The sequence below is a fragment of the Chlorocebus sabaeus genome, chromosome 1, assembly GCF_047675955.1.
Source record: "Chlorocebus sabaeus isolate Y175 chromosome 1, mChlSab1.0.hap1, whole genome shotgun sequence".
Lineage (NCBI taxonomy): Eukaryota > Metazoa > Chordata > Mammalia > Primates > Cercopithecidae > Chlorocebus > Chlorocebus sabaeus.
In genome coordinates, this window is record NC_132904.1 from 74,133,964 (window position 1) to 74,140,463 (window position 6,500).

A 6,500-nucleotide genomic window follows, 5' to 3' on the forward strand; every position below is an offset into this window, starting at 1 on the left:
TGGTAATTGTTAACTTTGATGGAAAATGAGTACAGGATGAGAAGGGAAGTAATGGTGGTAGTAAGACCAAAGAATTTGTGTATCCAGTGTCACCCAAATGAACAGAATTTTTAACTATAAGTACAACCCATCAACTTACAGAACTGGCGAGAGGATACTTTCAGCCACCACCTCACACAATGATACCATCAAGCAGTGTCATCTTTCAGCAGGAAAGTCACTTTTAGAAGTAGAATATATATTCACTCACATATAAGCAATTTCCTACATTTTAAGTACATTATAATCTAGTATCTAAAATATTTTCTCTAAATAGACAATCTCACTAGCTCTAGCCAAGTGGTTATTCTTTAATAGAATATACTAAAACAAAACACCCATGCAAAGTCAGGATTTAAGCTTTTCACATTCTCCTTTGAGCCAACAGCCAGCTACCTTATGAAGTAGGGAGGGCATGTATTTTTAATCTCCATTTTACAGATAAGGAAACTAAGCCTAGATGGGTTTGCTGCCCTGGCTTAGATCACATAGAGCCAAATACCATCTCTAGTCTTTGACTTCAATCCAAATATTCTTCTCGGTCATGATTATGACTAAAGGGAAATCAAGGGTTCATAGAAATATTAAGTACTTATAACAACATTAAAACTTTAGAAATTAGTATTTTTTGAGATTTAAAGAACCTTCCAGTTTTACTATATTAGAAGGCTTCTTTTATTGTATGTGGTCTATTTTTTATTAAAAGTTCAGGCCATGAAAGGTTAAGTGGCCGGGCGCGGTGGCTCAAGCCTGTAATCCCAGCACTTTGGGAGGCCGAGACAGGCGGATCACGAGGTCAGGAGATCGAGACCATCCTGGCTAACACAGTGAAACCCTGTCTCTACTAAAAATACAAAAAACTAGCCAGGCGAGGTGGTGGGCACCTGTAGTCCCAGCTACTCGGGAGGCTGAGGCAGGAGAATGGCATAAACCCAGGAGGCGGAGCTTGCAGTGAGCTGAGATCCGGCCACTGCACTCCAGCCTGGGTGACAGAGCGAGACTCCGTCTCAAAAAAAAAAAAAAAAAGAAAAAAAGAAAGGTTAAGTGCGTTTCCCTTCAAAGGAAATTCCATTATCAGAGTTAGAATTGAAAGTAAAGGCTGGGCGCGATGGCTTACGCCTGTAATCCCAACACTTTGAGAGACTGAGACAGGAGGATCACAAGGTCAAGAGATCGAGACCATCCTGGCCAAGACAGTGAAACCTTGTCTCTACTAAAAATACAAAACTTAGTCAGGCATGGTGACGTGCACCTGTAATCGCAGCTACTCAGGAGGCTGAGGCAGAAGAATCACTTGGACTTGGGAGGCAGAAGTTGCAGTGAGCCAAGATCATGCCCAGCCTGGCAACAAAGCGAGACTCCGTCTCAAAAAAAAAAAAAAAAAGTAAAATAATGTAAAATAATATGGGGTGAGATATAATCCGTTTGAGTAATAATCAGTTAACAACTGATAATTTGCCAGGTAATTTAAGTGATGCTTGGTGATCAGCTTGTAGACAGTAACTCTATTTATATCTGCAGACTGAACAGGTGCAGCCTTTTGCCAAGTCTACCCAACAAGGCAGCCGGCTTTGTATTTTAAAAAGCAGAGTTCGGTCAGGCACGGTGGCTCCTGCCTGTAATCCCAGCACTTTGGGAGGCTGAGGTGGGTGGATCACAAGTTCAGGGGTTCCAGACCAGCCTGGCCAAGATGGTAAAACCCTGTCTCCACTAAAAATACAAAAATTAGTTGGGCGTGGTGGCAGGCACCTGTAGCCTCAGTTACTTGGGAGGCTGAGGCAGGAGAATCGCTTGAACCTGGGAGGCGGAGGTTGCAGTGAGCCGAGATCACACCACTGCACTCCAGCCCGGGCAACAAGAGGGAAACTCCATCTTATTAAAAAAAAAAGAGTTCACAAATGTGACTAAATGACTAAATGCAGTCTCTGACCTATTTTATTTGGCCTAAACAGTATTTTTTTTAAAGTCAAAATTAAGTAAAATCCATAGTTCCAGCTGCTCTCAGAAAAATTCCAAAGACCTTGCGATACTAGGCCCGAATTCTGTCATACAACACAAAATAATGATTGTTCCCTTTAAAATGGTCCCGTCTTGCAAACATGAAGCTAAGTTTCACTTACTGTTTCATGGCTATTTTTCTTATAGGAATGTGTCTTTTTACATCTTTAGCATGAGGACTTCTGTGAGTTAAGAAAAATGAGTATTAATCTGTGCAAACGCCTAACCCTCTGAACTTCACCTGTCAGACTTTGGAGTTTGTGACTTCTGATGACACTACTACCTCTACAGCCCTCTCAAGTAGTGGCTATTTTCTCTCCCACACTTAGTATACCACTGTGCCTGGAGGCAGAGTAGATTTCCTTGTCCTCATTGCTGCTGCTCATCCATTCTCCTCTGCTTCTTCCATTAAAAACATGTCATCAGTTACCTGGGTACTTGCTGCAGTCTTCTAGTATATAGTCCCCTCGATTCCCCTTTGTTCCTTTCAGATCTTAGTTCCCGTCTCACTCTCTACCACCACCACAGTTGTACTTCTTGGTGACAGATACAAAGATGATCCTTCCAGCTTCATGGCCTTGGACTTCACTGGATCTCTCCTTCGATAATTTTGTCTTCTGCTTTACCTCACCTGCAATTTTGGTGGTAACCTTGAACTTACTACCAATAACTGAAATATTATATGAACTCAGACACCCTACTCTCCAATCACTGACCCCTTTCCAGCTTAGTCTCTTTAGGACCCCATCTCCAGAGATCCTTTGACCCCCACGTGGAACTTCTGTCCATTGATAACACCACTTTTTCACATCTCTCACCCCTCTCAAGTAGCCTCTTTTCCTTAAGCAGCTTACTTGGCCAGTCATCATCACATGCATACACCCTTAACTCCCTTGCTCCTCTATCTCATACAGAGCTCAGCCTCAACTCGATTAAATCCAACTGTTCGCTTATTCCATGCCTGCACATGTGCAACAGAAGAGCAACTTTTTTTTTTTTTTTTTTTTTTTTAAGATTTGGGGTTGTAGTAGATAGCTGTACATTTTTTTCAATCCAGCATCTAAGCATCCTTCTTATCTGGCGTAATCCACTCCTGTGAGCATCTGCACAGGAGCAGTGTCCTTCTATTGTAGAAGCTGAAAGGCCCAGATACTCCTTCTGCCCTTGGCAATGAAGACACACAGTGCCAACCAGAAGTTTGTATCTTAAGTGTGGTGACTCATAGACACAGGGACAATCAAGAAATCAGTCTAACAGCAGCGGAGGAATCGTAACATCTAATGTAGATTTCATCTTTTTATAAGCCTGGTTTATTTCAACTTTCCTGTCCATTTAGTGAGCTACCAGATGGCTTTCTAATAAAAATTTTCTGCTTAGGCCGGGCACGGTGGGTCACGCCTGTAATCCCAGCACTTTGGGAGGCCAAGGCAGGCGGATCACTTGAGGTCAGGAGTTCGAGACCAGTCTGACCAACATGGAGAAACCCTGTCTCTACTAAAAATACAAAATCAGCGGGGTGTGGTGGCACATGCTTGTAATCCCAGCTACTCAGGAGGCTGATGCAGGAGAATTGCTTGAACCCGGGAGGCTTAGGTTGTGGTGAGCCAAGATCATGCCACTGCACTCCAGCCTGGGCAACAAGAACGAAACTCCGTCGCAAAAAAAAAAAAAAAAAAATTCTTCTTAGTCAGATTTGGATTTACAATCATAATTTGGGTTGATACAGGGTCATAATTTTATGAACATAAATTGCTACGCTGTCCTCATATTTGTACTGTTTACTATAGAGGCTTAGACTGCTATATTTTGTGGGAATATAAGCACCTTTTTCTCCTTATCAAACCCACTGTGTGCCTAGAAACTAGATATTCAAGTACATTAAACCTGTTTGTAGAGCAAGAGTAGAGATTTGCAGTGAAGGTGTGAGGTCCTATGCGAAATAAGTATAGATTTCATGATGTCTACTTTATTTTTTATTTTTTTATTTTTTTAAATTAATTTATTATTATTAAACTTCAAGTTGTAGGGTACATGTGCACAACGTGCAGGTTTGCTACATATGTATACTTGTGCCATGTTGGTGTGCTGCACCCATCAACTCGTCATTTAATGATGTCTACTTTAATTGCTCAGTGGATTTTTAAACTTCAAGCTAATCAGATGTATTCTAAATAGTGAGTTGATATATTTGTAGCTGCTGCTTTCTGTTATGAAAAGGATTACTACTATTAGTTAACAACTACCATTTACTGAGCTATATTCTAGGCACTGTTGTTCTAAGTGCTTTACGTGTACTAGTGATTCATGTAATCTTCAAAATAATTCATTTTTTTGTCATTTGAAATTACGAAGTTCCCCTACTGATTTTACTTATGTAAATATGAAGAGTGAGATGTTAGTGAAAATATGTTCCAGCTCCTTCATAAAGGGATGGCAATAATTCTATGAGGATCCCCATGAGAGACAATGCTTAGAATTCAGTTACTGGTCACAAAAGATGAGTCCCCGATATGGATTCATCCATTCTATACTTTTAAAACAGGATTTGCATGAGAATCAAGTATATAATAGTGAACCTATCTGAAATCCTGCAGATAAATTCTATCTAAATATCTATTATCTCTGAGCAGTAATCATACCTGTCTTCTAAAAGTAAAGGACTATACAGATTGAGTATCCCTTAAGCGAAATTATTGGGATCAGAAGTATTTCAGATTTTGGAATGTTTTTAAAATTTTGGAATAATTCGCATTATACTGGTTAAGCATCCCTAATCCGAAAATCTGAAATCCAAAATGCTCCAATGAGCAGTTCCTTTGGGCATCATGTTAGCACTCAAGTTTCAGATTTTGGGGAATTTCAGATTTCAGATTAGGAATACTCAACCTGTATATTATGATCATCTGCACATAATCTCTCACCTTTACCAATATTGAGGAAGCTCCTAACAGAACCTCAAAAATACATAACTTTTTTTTTTTTGAGACAGAGTTTTGCTCTTATTGCCCAGGCTGGAGCGCAATGGCGCAACCTCAGCTCACTGCAACATCCACCTCCCAGGTTCAAGGGATTCTCCTGCCTCGGCTTCCCAAGTAGCTGGAATAAGACGTGTCCCACCACCACACCCAGCTAATTTTTGTATTTTTGTAGAGATAGGGTTTCACCATGTTGACCAGGCTGGTCTTGAACTCCTGACCTCAGGTGATCCGCCTGCCTGTCTCAGCCTCCCAAAGTGCTGAGATTATAGGTGTGAACCACTGCACCCAGCCTCTATTAAGGATTTAAACAAGTTTATGGCCTTGGCTCACTGCAACTTCTGCCTCCTGGGTTCAAGCGATTCTTGTACCTCAGCCTCCTGAGTAGCTGGGACTATAGGTGCCCACCACCAGGCCTGGCTAATTTTTGCATTTTCAGCAGAGATGGGGTTTCACCATATTGGCCAGGCTGGTCTCGAAATCCTGACCTCAAGTGATCTGCCCACCTCAGCCTCCCAAAGTGCTGGGCTTATGGGTGTGAGCCACCACGTCTGGCTGGGACCGTATCTTAATGAATACATTTTTTAAATGATAGAACCTAGAACAGAGAACCACTAACTCTAGCTTTTAGGAACATTTAGATGACTTACATTTTGGAAGGGAAATGTCTATGTACCTTTAAAGTGTCTCTACATCAGGAACACACAAAGAAAACAATTACGGCAACCCTAAAGTTAGGCTTAAATGAAATCAATAAATATTGTCTGGCTGATCATTATAAATGTTATCTTTTAAAAGCCTGGCCTGCTCTTTTTTCTCAGCTTCTATTTTCTCAATGCTACAGTTCTAATTTACTATTTAGTGAATGTTTATAGCTCAATCTTTGAAAGTCATTTAGTCTAATGAGGAAATAAGCCCAGAGAGGTGCCCACATGCTTTGGTCTCCTGCCTTTTTGCATACTGCATTGACCACAGCAACACCAATAAGAAACCCAGTACACTCTGAATCTCCTCGACATTTTGCTATCAGAGCAATTTATGCTTCATGGAAAGTCACAATTACAAATTTGTTTCTTTTAAAAGGAACTCAAATGGAATTTATAATACTAGCCTTGAGAATGTCCTGACTGCTTACTGAAGAATGGACAAACTCCTAGGATAGAATTATGGTTGTTGCTCAGATGGGTAGCAGAGAAACTTGGGAAACTCTTGTACTGCTATTGAAATGTTAACATTGAAACCCTACAGCAGTGGGGAGAGTGTGCGTGCTTTCTGCTGCCGGTAGATGGTGAGGCTGTATGATGTTTTAAAGCACAGGCTCAAAAATCACAGTTCACTATCTACATGACCTTAAGCAAGTTATTTTACCTCTCCCTATAACTCAGTTTCCTCAACCATAAAGTGGGATAAAAGTGTATCTCATAAGGTAATTAAGAATATTAAAATACATAATAAAGAACTCAGGACAGTGGCTGGTACAGAGAAGGT